Source organism: Protopterus annectens, chromosome 10.part0 (assembly GCF_019279795.1).
Source record: "Protopterus annectens isolate FY-2018-M chromosome 10.part0, PAN1.0, whole genome shotgun sequence".
In the NCBI taxonomy this organism is placed as follows: Eukaryota; Metazoa; Chordata; order Ceratodontiformes; family Protopteridae; genus Protopterus; species Protopterus annectens.
The window spans coordinates 737825468-737840312 of record NC_056744.1 but is presented as its reverse complement, the minus strand read 5'-3'; positions in this window follow the sequence as shown (position 1 = coordinate 737840312).

The following is a 14845-nucleotide window of genomic DNA, read 5'->3' as shown; positions in this document are numbered from 1 at the left end:
TTACTGTCCATTCAGTCTTCATCCCATTACAGTACATGTAAAAGCACAAAGGTAGCACTTTTTTAAGGAAAGAACACATATTTACACTGCAACAAACTGTTAACCCCACCCATGCACTTCAAACTTGGTACCTCAGTACTTGTTCACAAATATACCAACTACATTACAGAAATAAATAACAAATGATTTATTATACAGCATGCACAGATTTATAATGACAATATGCATTTAATACTTGTAGTAATGTGGAGAGGTGTTTGCAAAAGGTTTGCAAACCTGTCTTTTTAAGATATATCTGCACATTGGAAATGTGGTAACATGAAGATCTTTAATATCTTGATAGTTGTACATGGGTAATTATCCATTTCAGACAGGCCTCCCATCATCTTCTCTCAAACATCCAATGTTGATGTCATCCACTATAAATTGTCCTGCAGCCTTGTAAAATTCAGACTTGTTCCTTGGCACTTGCGTTAAGTACTGAGTTCTCTAATCTGTGAATTTAGGTAGGGGTAATCTCACTAAAGGCAACTGATGTATGCATGTGCCTGTGTGTCTGTCTATTCAGAAGAGTAAAATTTTGTATCCTGCAGTCATCACTACAATCCCATGGAGTACCAATATTTTGACAGTTGGACATGCCTACACATCCATTTCATTCAGGCCTCTCAACATCCATTGATGATGTCATCCACTATAAATTGTCCTGCAGCCTTGTAAAAGTAGATTTGTGCTGTGGATCTTGCATTAAGTGCTGAGTTCTCTAATCTGTGTACTTAGATAAGTAAGGGTTCTGTTCTCATTGGTGTGTGTGTGTGTGTGTGTGTGTGTGTGTGTGTGTGTGTGTGTGTGTGTGTGTGTGTGTGTGTGTGTGTGTGCATGCGCGCGCACTTGCTTGACATTAGACAGAGCATTTTACATGAGCATGTGGGATAGTGGTATTACCATTTTCCTCTCTCCGGACTCTGCTGATGTCATCAGCTATAAAGTATTCTCTGACACTATAAAAGCTAGAATTGTGCTCTGGCACTTGTGTTAAGTACTGTGCTCTGTAAGTAGGCAGGTTTAGGATGAAATGTGCACCCACAGATATTTCCAAAACTCCTCAAAACATCTTGTTGTAGCATACAATTATTATGTCATCCTGTGAAACATGCACTCTGACAGTATTCAAGACAAACCTGTGCTGTAGCAGTAACATTAACTACTGTGTTTGCAATCAGCTTTAACTACACATATAAATATTCTAATCTGACAGCAAGTTACTTGCTTGTCTATACATACAACTATCACATATGAGACAATTTTATGGGATATGACTCTACATCTATGTCCTACAGTGCTTGGAACATGTTCTCCTTAGCATACAATAATGCTGTCATACTCCATATACTGCAACATGACAGTGTTACAGTCAGATATATGTGGTGTTGCTACTGTGACATTGCATGGCATTCATATTTTATGCCTACACAGGTATAATGTTCATATCAGGCCCAGTGTGCTATGTGTTTGGTTGCTGGTACAGACCTGTGAGAACATGGATTTAAAATTTTTGGTTTTAGAGCAAGTGACACCAGATTTGTGAGGTGGCAATTGGGAAGCTAGGTTGGAATATCGCAAATTATATTGGCTGTTAAGGCTAGACTCAGGAAGACCCCCCGGACTAAACGAGAATATCAACATCAGTAGTGTATTAAAGCTAAGAATGGCCCGTTTATAACACTACAATAGGAATATTTCAGGTTATGCTCTGAATACTACAAATTTCTTTAGTTCTGAGTTCACTTTAATGGTGCCTTGATTTGATGGAATGAGCTTAAACAACATCTGTTTGATGTATTATTTTTAGTTCATTCAACGAAGGAATGTTATATTTATAAGTGATTTTTATATTGATATATAATCCTGTAACTGACATTTTAATGAGATTTTATAAGTGTTTTCTTATTCGTGTACATTTCACATCACATCATGTGTTTAATTAATTGAGATGGAGGTAGAATGTCATGTGATTTTTAATGGGTATTTAATGAGCGGTAATGAGAGCATCAAAGTCATTTGCACTCTGAAGAAGCTCGGTATTGACCGAGCAAAAGCGCTTGGTTTTACTTACTTTTTTGTGGACGCAATAAAACATTTTGTAATATTGGAAGCGGTTTTATTACACTGGTGAGATCCGGGTCCTGTGGCTTTTGGAGATATAGTTCTGTGGATATTACCCCCACCTATTTTATTTTATTTTGTAAGAGTTTCACATTTGTAAAAGCAACCTGTTTTAATGACGTAGAGCACATTAAGGAATTGAGAGTATTCGTTCATAAAATGAACTTAGATTTAAGTATAGCAGAGTCAGGTGATAAAAGACTGGTAAGAGATATCTCTGTAGCTGAACAGTGGAACATAGTTAATCTACCCTGAAATCTGCTCGTGGTCGTGTTTGAAAATCTTTGTGAATCAGACATGCGATTACTGGCCAATAAAGAAAGATTAAGAAGAAACTACAATTTGACATATGAGGAAATGACTTTGTTGAGATCAGTAAGTTGTAATAAATCGGTATGGATGATGAAGCCTGATAAGGGAGCAGGATCATCCTTATGGACTATCATGATTACGTGGGCAGAATGTTACATTTATTAATGAATGATATTAAGTACAGTGCAGTTTTTAAAAATGAAATTAAGATTGCATATAAGCACATTGTTGCATTTGTGACCAGTTTATTTGCAGATGGAAATACTGACTAGAAACTGAATAAATACAGGTACATAACCTGCTCGTACGATGTATTTTTGGAGTACCTAAAGTGCATAAATATGCTTGACCTACTCCTTAAACGTATTGTGGCATCAGGGAAATTAAAACAGTCAGTTTTGCAGCAGTTATTGATTATAGGTTTTAAAAGTTTTTTGATGATAAACCCCCATATATTATGGGACTATTGGCATTTTTTGCGTTTTTTTAAAGGATTGTATGTTTAAAACTGATGTAATATTTGTAACTGTGGATGTGAATGATTTGTTTTCCTGTATTCCACGTGAAATTGGATTACAGTAATTTAATGATGATTTAGAACAGTCCGCATTCTTGAATAATCTGGATATCAGACTGCTTGATTATTTTAGGGAAGTCATACTTGGTAAAAAAGATTTGTTTTTTTTTTGAAGGAAAATATTTTGGACAGAATATAAGTGTTGTTAGTGGTACCAGGAGAGCCTTCATACATGCTACTATTGTTATGTATATATGAGAAATTAATTACGTGTTCAGTTGTAATCATTTTGAACATGTTCAAGTATGCTTAATGCTTTCTGGGTGATATTTTCTTCTTATAGATTGTAGTGTTGAACTTTTAAACTCTATTTTTTGGGTTGTTTAAACTACACCACTGAATTTTTACAAGTTTCTCGTCAATAGTCTATTGATTCTATTATTTATCTCTGTGTGACTACTTATACAAATCTTGCTGATGAGTGTTTTTAATCTGCTATCTTTCACAAACCTACCTTCTCTAACTCATATTTAGAGTTTAATAGTTACCATCAATTTAGGCAAAAGGTATGTCTAGTGAAGAGTAAAATAATGAAATGAACTACAATGTCATGATGAAATAAGGAATTTCATTGATATGTTTTTACAACAAGGTTACACAGGTGCTGAAAGTCCAGGCAGATGAAGAAGAATTGTGAAGGTGGTTAAAGAAACAAGGAAGAACAAGAAGACAGAAAGGTACAATGCGCAAGGTATACTTACACTAAACCTCCAGAATTATATTTTATCCAAGTGATAAAGAAGGTATGTGAGTACTGGGATGTAATAATAAACTGCTGCTTTGGGATATGATGAGTGTAATTTCTAGTGCATGTATTCATTGTAGGCCACACATAAGAATCAGAAATGTGAAAATACACTGCTTAACCCAATGATCTGTCAATATTGCCACTGCAACAGATGCAACACTAATGTGAGTAGCATATCACTCACTTAATCAGGGATCACAAGAGGCAAGCCAGCCCTGTAATACAGAGATACGTGCACCGTGTTTCCTCACAAACAATACATAATAATTTGACTCAGAGAGACTCAGCTGCACTGGAACAGGAAATGTACTGCACAGTATTACTCTGGTTATGCACTGCACAGTATTACTCTGACTATGCACTGCACAGTATTACTTTGGTTATGCATTGCACAGTATTACTCTGGTTATCACACAAAGGCATCAGTCAGATAACCAAACAAGCAAAAAGGTCACACAGAAAAAACTAATTCACAAAAATTTCAAAAATACTCTGGGAAAACAGATACTTCACTGTGCAGTAGCATAGATCTCCTTAGAAGGAGGCGCATGGGAAATGTGCAAATCACCATTTGAGGACATTCAGGTGTTTCAGCTGCATGCCTTCTGAATGCACACAAACATTTTACTTTTTATAAGTTGTTACTGAGGCATTCAGGCCAGTAAATCCATCCTCAACTAACTATAGACACGAGATGTAGTGCCCTTTTCATGGGCTCATCAGTACAGCAAAAGTAGATAGTTTGGAATTTTTCTGAAACCAGTCAGTTTTTAGCAATAATGCAAACAAATGTCTTGCCTGTTAGGGGTGAGACTTGGCAACACCTGGGAGATGTGCAGTAACATAGCTGCATACATCACTTGATGTTGCCTGGGGAACTACATTTTTGCATATGATCCCTGCTACATCCTGTGGTTTGCTGTGTTTGCAGGATTTCAACAGGCTTAACATTATTCTCAGACTCAAACAGCGTTGTCAGTTTTTTCTTTTCATCTGACTTCCTTGTGAGCTTGATTTTTGGATTTGTCGTGGAATGGTTTCCAGTCATGCCCAAACTGTTCATGCAGACCTAATGTGGAAAAAACATGGAATGTTTTAAACATGCTAGTAAATGACATGAGTAATTTCTGTCAAATACAGCTTCACTTATATAAAATAAACAAGCATTCAGGTAAAGGTAACTGATAGCAATGAATTCAATAATTATTTGCTATAGAGGGGATTGCTTGATAGTTAATTAACAAAAACATGAGTATGCAGATGTAGTACAAATATATAAGTGATTGATTGTGAAACTTACACTTCACATGATCTAATGCAGTCACTTTACATAGTTTAAGGTCATGAAGAAATGTTCATTAAAAATGATATATGTTTATATGTCTACAACTACATCTATCTCTCTATCTATCTATCTATCTATCTATCTATCTATCTATCTATCTATCTATCTATCTATCTCTGTCGCTCTACCTTTATCTATCCATTGATGTACCTCACATGCCTGGGTCCATGTCTACTTATTTTAAAGCAATATATTGAAAGTCATAGTACTGAGAGCACAATGCTGAAATGTTAAAACGTTGAAAGCAAAATACCGATCTCCCCACTATAGTAGAGAGCTTGACTTGTCCTACCTGTGGGACTCATGTTAGCACTCATTTCCAAACCTCACTAAAGGGAGTGAAATTATTTGCTGACTAGCTAAGAACTGGTCTATTGTACCCATGAAGTACATTCATGCTATTTGCTGGGATGTTGACTTCAACATTGTCAAATTTCAACATATTGACATTTCAGAATTTTGCATTCAGTATTATGTCTTTTACAGTGCTACCATACAGTAATTTGTCACATACTCAACATACCCAAATGTACATTAATTTATGTTTTAAATATCTACATCATATACATGTCATAGAAAATATAATACCATCTTACTCATATCATCAACCCCCAGCCAATAAGAAACACTACTCTAACATATTATCTCAGCACTACTACAAAAAATCAACACACATAAACACACGCATACACACACACACACACACACACACACACACACACACACACACACACACACACACACACACACTTACCTATCTACTTCTTGCATACACAAACACACATAAACACACACACACACACACACACACACACACACACACACACACACACACACACACACACACACACACACACAAAACACACACTGCATTCAATAACATTAAGTACTAACCTCACAAAACAACTATCCGCACCAACATCAAAAATCCTAATCTAGGCTTACTTCAACAAAAATTAGGTAAGGATAACAAATTGCATAATTTATCCAGCCAGGCAAAATTTGGCATTATCAACAAAATTGATTCAGTTCTTCAAAATTAATAAACTAACTAAAATACACCCCCAGATTCTCTAAAGCTTGTACAGCATGCAAGATCAGTGCAGGAGCTCAAGCAGGCAATATGTCTGGCGTGTGATCCAGGAACAGCCTGCAGGGGCATGCACAAGCACTCCTGCACTAATCCTGCACGGGCAAAGCCCCTGTATGCAAATCACTCCATTTGCAGGAGAAATCTATGCAAATTAGGTGATTTTGCAATCCAGAAATCTTGCAACCATCCATGCAGGACTAGTGCTATCTGTAGAAATGTACTCGGTTAGTTGAGCTGTGCCGGCCAAGTCTCACACACAGAACTAACAGAGGGGAACCCATCCCAGTGGATACCAAGGTATGTGTAGGCCTATGAATACTAGCTACAGGTACCTTCCAAAGGCCAACTAGGGATATGATGGGGATTTCACAGGCATCAGAATCCAGGGTACTCCACCAGTTCCTGGATGCCATGTCAGCACATGTTGGTGAGCACGTGTATTTCCCCAACACCCATGAGGCGTTGGCTAGCAATATGCAACTGTTTCACCAAATAAAAGAATCCACTGAGGTAGTGGGTGCTATAGACTGCATGCACATATACATCAAAGCACCACCCGGTGAGCGGAGTAGGGTCTACATCAACCTAAAGGGCTTCCCCTCCATCAACTGCTAGGTTGTGTGCGATGCCCAGGGCATAATAATGACTGTGTGTGCTGGCTGCCCTGGAAGCTATCACATATTTCCACATCTGGCATCTGATGCAGCTGTAACAGAGATTTGCCAATGGGGACATCACTGAAGGTCACCTAGTGGGGGATGCTGGATATGCACTGGAGCCATGGCTGATGACAGCCATCAGAAATGCACACACACCAGAACAAGAACTCCATAATGTGGCACACACACAGACCAGAATTATAATAGAGCATGTGTTTGGGATGCTCAAGTCATGGTTCCGGTTCCTGGACACATCTGATGGAGCCTTGCAGTACTCACCAGCTACATGTACCCAAATTGTCCTTGTATGTGCCCTGCTACACAATATGATCCTGCGGAAACAGCTGCAGCAGGAACAGCACGGGGCAGGGCCACACAGCCCCCCATCATTGCCAAGGCCTGCACAGGCACAGAGTGGCTCGGAGGAGGCACAACCTGAGCCTGCCCCAGTAGGCAAAAGGAGGTGTGCCCAGTATGCCCTGGTCTTGGCAAAGAGGCAACACATAGCACATACACTGACACAGGAGGGACCCAGGGAATAACATCTCTCTCTGACTCTCACATACAGTAAAAGGGATGCCAAACATTACACTACCTGTGCTTAACCATGTGTAGGGAGTTTACAATGTGCATCCAACATAGGCAGCCCTGCGGCACCACTCTCAATACTGGGACACCCACAAGGTAAGTGATTCACACATGCAAGTCAGGGGGTTTCACATACACAACAACAGTCACAGCCAGCAGGACAGGTGTAGACAAACACAAACAAAGGCTGTGCTATGGCCTTTGAATGAGGCTTATGGGTAACCTCCCCCCTCAGGCCTACACAGACAGACTACAGCAGGTCAGGCAGTGGGATGTCAGTTCTGAAGGGTAGGAAATCAGAAACTAATATGTAGGTAATTAAAAGCTAAGATCTGTAGTACATTGGTATACCTCTAGTCAGCATGATAGGTAAGACTACAGAATGAAATGGAGTACATGACATACCAGTACAATCCTAGCAAATGTGTACAAGTGTCAGGTGTGGCCCCCCATCCTACGTAGAAATGAAGTTATAGTCAGGTGTCCCCCCACCATCCTATGTAGAAATGTAGAAATAGTCAGGTGTGCCCCCCCCATCCTGCATAGAAATGTAGTCATAGTCAGGTGTGCCCCCCCCCCAATCCTGTGTAGAAATGTAGAAATAGTCAGGTGTGCCCTCCCCCATCCTATGCAGAAATGTAGTAACAGTCAATGCCAAATGATCGACGGATACCCTGCAGAGACAGCCTGTTACCTGTAGGTGTACAACACAAAGGTCAGCACTGCAGTACAAACTACCTGGACTTAATCCACACATTCAATACAGATGGGCATACTGGGCATGCTCACACACTTAGAGAAATTAAGGCAATGTCAGTCAACAACATACTGAAAGGTCATACTGGGCATACTCACACACAAACACATGAAAGCCATGTCTGCAAACACCAGTGGACCAGACATATCTGGCAGCCGCAGATGTTAGTGCAGACACTCCTCAGTATGCGCCACTCATGCTTTGCACACACAGTGCATAGGAATACAGGCATATATGTAAAGACAACACACTATAATAAGCCTAAGCCAAAGGTAGACGTACATAGATGTGTGGAAGAGGGTGACTGTGACAAGTAGCCATCCAGGCCTGTCCCACCTAGCACACAGCCAAAAGGCCACAACCACACGAGGGTCAGATGTCACTCACTGCAGATACTAGCCACCGGTATCTGTCAGCATTACAGAGTATGTGGTGCACGTACCAGCTGTGCAACATGACTGTACAAGGAAGTAGTCATCTAGTAGCTGTATACACGTACATGTCAAATATGACCCAGGTTGTGCCCGCATGTGGCATGTCAACCCCTAGATGAATGGGTTATGGCCCATGCACACACACTACCCACCCCATAGCCCCACTATGACAAGCATGCTAAGGTCACCCACAGTGAAATACACCGTTTGGGAGAGTCTTAGCCCAGTAACCTCTGTGGAATGTCCCATAACTGCATACTGCTGTAGTGTGATAAAATAGTTAGGTAGGAGTTCTAACCCCAACCTTGGCAACTGTATTTGTGTCTGTCTGTCTGGGTAGAGAGCAATGCTTTTTAGGGTGGTCACACTCTCTACAATTGAAATGCTCTACATTGGTAAGGCTGCTGATGTCATCCACCTAGAAATACACCTCTGGGGAAGTTGTAGCCTAGTAATCTGTGTAACACGTCCCATACCTGCGTACTGCTGTAGTGTGATAAAATAGTTAGGTAGGAATTCTAACCCCAGCCTTGGTAACTGTGTGTGTGTGTGTGTGTGTGTGTGTGTGTGTGTGTGTGTGTGTGTGTGTGTGTGTGTCTGTCTGTGTAGACAGCAATGCTTTTTAGGGTATTCACACTCCCTACAATTGGAATGCTCAACTTTGGCAAGGCTGCTGATGTCATCCACCTAGAAATACACCTCTGGGAAGACTGTAGCCCAGTAATATCCATAGTGCGTCCTATAACTGCATCCTGCTGTAGTGTGATAAAATAGTTAAGTAGGTGTTCTAATCCCAGACATGGTAAGTGTTTGTGTGTGTGTCTGTCTGTGTAGAGAGCAATACTTTTTAGGGCAGTCACACTCCCTACAATTCAAATGCTCACCTTTGGCAAGGCTGCTGTCATCCACCTAGAAATACACCTCTGGGAAAGTTGTAGCCTAGTAAACTCTATGACATGTCCCATACCTGTGTACTGTTGTAGTGTGATAAAATAGTTAGGTAGGAGTTCTAACCCCAGCCTTGGTAACTGTGCGTGTGTGTCTGTCTGTGTAGAGAGCAATGCTTTTTAGGATAGTCACACTCCCTACAATTGGAATGCTCAACTTTGGCAAGGCTGCTGATGTCATCCACCTAGAAATACACCTCTGGGAAGACTGTAGCCCAGTAATTTCCATAGTGCGTCCTGTAACTGCATACTGCTGTAGTGTGATAAAATAGGTAGGTGTTCTAATCCCAGACATGGTAAGTGTTTGTATGTGTGTGTGTGTCTGTCTGTCTGTGTAGAGAGGAATGCTTTTTAGGGTAGTCACACTCCCTACAATTCAAATGCTCAACTTTGGCAAGGCTGCTGATATCATCTACCTAGAAATACACCTCTGGGTAGGTTGTAGACCCATAATCTCCGTAGCGTGTCCTGTAACTGCATACTGCTGTAGTGTGATAAAGTAGTTAGGTAGGTGTTCTAATCCAATACATGGCAAGTGTGTGTTTGTGTGTGTGTGTGTGTGTGTGTGTGTGTGTGTCTGTTTTAGGGTAGTCACACTACCAACAATTCAAATGCTCAACTTTGGCAAGGCTGCTGATGTCATCCACCTACAAATACACCTCTGGGAAGGTTGCAGCCCAGCAATCTCTGTAGAGTGTGCCATAACTGCGTACTGCTGTAGTGTGATTTAGAACTCTGGTAGGGTTCTATTCCCACCCATGGCAGTAATAAACTAGCTAGGCAGAGGTTCTTCTCCCAGCCATGACAGGTGTGTGTGTGTTTGTAACTCATATCCTGTGTGGAGGTGGTTGTAAGTGTGTGACACCTGGGCCCATTGTGGAGCAGGTTTTGCAAATTTCTTATAAGGTGGCCCTAGTAAATATCACAATGTCCACTGCACAGGGATAACAGATGTGAAATAACCAAGAGGCTGGGGTGCAAATCCATACCCATACATGTGACATAAAGGCCAGGCAATCACAGTTAGCAATCCCAATATTACCCAGAGCACACTCTCAATCCATGTCCCATTTACACACACACACACACACACACACACACACACACACACACACACACACACACACACACACACACACACACACACACACACACACACACACACAGGCCTAGGCAACAGCCAATATGTGGGTAGTACATTGCATATTGGCCACTGATAGTAACTATGGAGTGATTGCAGTGGGCTACAGAGGGCATGGCACCCTGTCCATCTGGCCAATAGGCACGTACATGCAGACAGTGCACCTTCCACATGTTCCCCACTGGACACCTGCAACACCTGTGGGGCCATCACATGTAACCCACAAAGGACATACCATGCCTGAAAACATGCCCTGTATGGACAGGTGCCACTGACACCAGGGAATGCCGTTGGCATGCTATCAATGTAGGTGTAGGGTAAACCTGCTGTCCATTACCAGTTCCCGCTACAGGTGGCCAAGACTGGCACATCTGATGGTAATCTGTGTACACAACATGGGCCAGACATAACAGGTACAGTTCCACATGTCACTGTACATGCATGTGGGAGGGGTGCACATCCCAGACACAGTCCATGTCACGGACTAAGGAACACATACATGGCAAGCATTGCACAGCATTGGCCACACGCAATAGTCACTCAGGTGACTGGATAGTGGTTACAGCACCCACCTGTGTGGGCAAATGCAGAAACTACAGCCCTGAGCCACAATGCAGACCATTGTCTTGTGGTCTGATGCCAAGGTATACCCATCACCTAGCCTTGTATTGCCATCTGGCACAGTCGACCACCACACACCTGTGCAGAAATGCACCCATGCATGTCAGTACTGGCACCCTGTGTGTGTTTGTGTGTGTGTGTTGTATGATGTGTATGATCACATCCACACTCACTACAACTCCCATTGGCATACTGAAGCATGCTGTCTGATGTCAGACACCTTCCCATACCCTTTGCCCATATAACCTCCGTATGACCTGTGTGGTGCATGTGATACGTGCACAGTAATGTGTTGTGTCACTCTCACTAGTGATGAGTTGTAATCCTAGCCCTGCTAAGTGTGTCAATGTGTGTATGTCCCTGTGAGAGTGTGGCTGTGTTGACATTGGCACCTGTTCATGCAGACAGGCATGTGTACTTCACCTACTGTATAGCTACCATATCCCTGTTGCCTATGTCACTCACCATCACATAAATGTTCTGACGGCTCTGCAACAGGTAACCTATGTGGTGCACCCAATAACTGCATAAAACTGTGATAGCACTACATAGTCATCAGGGGTTTGATACCCTGTGCTGCTAAGTGTGTGACACAAACATGCTTAAATTTTACTCTCCCACCCCTCCCTGACTTGTCTTTGCCTCTGTCTGCCTCTCTCACTCCCTCACTGGTGGATGTGGAGACCTACATTTGCTTTGTTTTGGCAGCAGCATGTTTATTTTAGGTAATGATCAGCTGATGGCCTCTGCATGAATTGTAGCCCTTCCCTAGCTGATTGCATCTGGAACAGCTGTGGTAACATTCCCATAGCCAATTGCATGGAAACACACTCCAATATCTAGGAACATTATGTTGGTGTTGGGCCTTTTCATTCACTGCGAGCAGGAACTCCATCTGTTGTTTGGCAAACAGCATCTCAGATAGATTGGGGATTTACCTCTGACAACATACACTATGGAAACAGGACAACAGACAGGAGGGGGATGTGCCTGACCTTACTACAGACTATAAGTGCTGCTATACTGCATTCAGAGTAATGTTGGTTTAACAGGGTGTGTGCAAATATGGCTGCCCTACATGTATTAATACCTGCCATGTCAGTTCTATGTTTATGAGGACTCCCCATCTGTAGGGTCATCTGCAGACTGGGCAGTGTGTGGTGCCTTCGGTTTCATGTGTTACCCACAGAGCATGTATCTGTGAACTGCAGAAGGTAGTGTGAGGATTGCAGTCTGTAAATGCTGAAAACCGTGGCAGTTACTGACTTCATATCCCTCATAGGACATATGTTGCAACAAACCCTGTTACAACAGTAAATGTATGATGTTATCACAGCAACATGTCAATATTTGGCCCTGTGTATGTGCTTCCAGCCACAACTCAGTCAACCTTTGTACATATGCCATGCATTAAGAGGTGCATATGTGCTGTATACAATAATTAGTGTCATCATATCTGATAACAAGCCATTGAGATATCAGACTGCTACACATGCTATGTACTGTAGGGGTTATATTTGATGACATAACCTGGACATTCTGTGATTGTTTGTACAGTACTGAGGTCTGTGTACTTATGGTGAATGTCGACAGTGTGTGCATTGTTAATATGTACCTTGGCCTGTGTACAGACTGTGGTAGATGTCATCGTCCTAGGTCCCATCCTCTCTGATGTTACATGCTGCTCCACTGTATGTTACCATACAGGCTTACATGTTTGTAGGGCCATACACACACATGTCCCATACCACAGATGGGCATCAGACCACACACTGTGTAGCGGCCCAGTTTATGTAGAGTTAGTGTGTGAGTGGCACATATGAGGATGGTGTTGAACAGATAGTCCATATACTGTAATATTATGCTAGCTTACCATATGGGGCTGTGGCTGTGTTTACACTGGTTGTGGTTATGCACTTTCACACAGGTGTATCTTACCCTGTGCTGTGACATGCCAGTAGAGCCTGCTATATATGTAGGTAGATGTGCATTCCCCCATAGGAGATGTAGGCCAGTGTTGAGCCAGTCTGCCTGTAGCCTGCACAGTGCTTTGTTACATGCCTAGCAGCTTAGTGTACTTACTCGGTGAGGTGTCATGTCCAGATACTTGCCAGATATACTGCTGCCAGGCCTCCCTTAACAGTCATGTATGTCAGACAGAGTGGTGGGATGTTGTACAGATGTATGTCAATATCTAGTGGGTAGTATGTGTCCATGGCAACTCTGTACCAGCAGTTATTATGTGTCAGAACAGACAGGGGTTTGTGAATGCATGACCTATGGAGGCAAATGTATACCAGTCGTTATGTGTTATACCCATCTACATGGCTGTTAACATTCATATTGTCAGGCTTGGTCCATATGTTCTGCACTAAGGGGGTCTGTGTATGTGTCAGAATGTCCACATCTATTGGCCAATATCTCTGCTGTAGTCCACAGGAGCATTACGTGCTTGCAGCGGTACTGTACTATGATGTCCTTAGGAAGTCTGTCAGTAGCCAACGGCGCACATGTGAAAAGCAGATGTGACCACACACACACACCATATCTGTGAAGACAATCCATATTACTGTAGCAGTTGTCTGCTAATATACCTGCTATACATGCCTGACATCCCCTTGCACTATGAAGATGGGACTATAGGGGCTGAGGTAGGGCTACACCCCATGTTCAGGACATATGGTGAATATATAAGTACATATGATTATCCAGATATCTATATAGATAATTACACATGTACATATCAACATATATAGATGGGTGTGTATATGTATATAGATATGCATATACACACCTATATATATATATATATATATATATATATATATATATATATATACAGAGCAGCATATGTCTACACATATACAGATAGAGATACATATACACATATACGTATACCACGCTGCCATGCCTGCCAGCAGTCCACTGCTGTTGTATCCCCCCACACATATAGTGGGGCTGGGGCCATATATATGTATGGGCTTCACCTAAATAATACATGTGTGCCTATATGCACTCCAGAGGCCAGTGTATGTAACAGTGGTATATGGCCCTGTATTATGGAGTCTAGAAGGGGGGATGCACCATACATAACCTAGGCTGTTACAAAATGTGGGGGTATCAGGGGTGAGCTGCCTTAAGGTATCTGGATGTACAGTACCATACATGTCACTTATCTTGACATTACTTACATAAAGTGGGTTACTGCAGGCCTACTGCCTCCTGCCATACAGACTGTTCTGTTTGCCAGTGTGCCTGTGATGGTGTCAGTTATGCCTTGTTATGTAACAGTTACATCCCATTTGGTCAACTGAAGTCTTTACCACCTAGTGATTGTGTACAGAGTGTAGATAGAGGCTGCTGGACTATACACCTGCATCATTTACTGTTGATTGTGTAGTATCCTGTGGCCCAGTCTGTCTTTACTATTGCACGATTTGAAGGGCTTGGCTTGGGC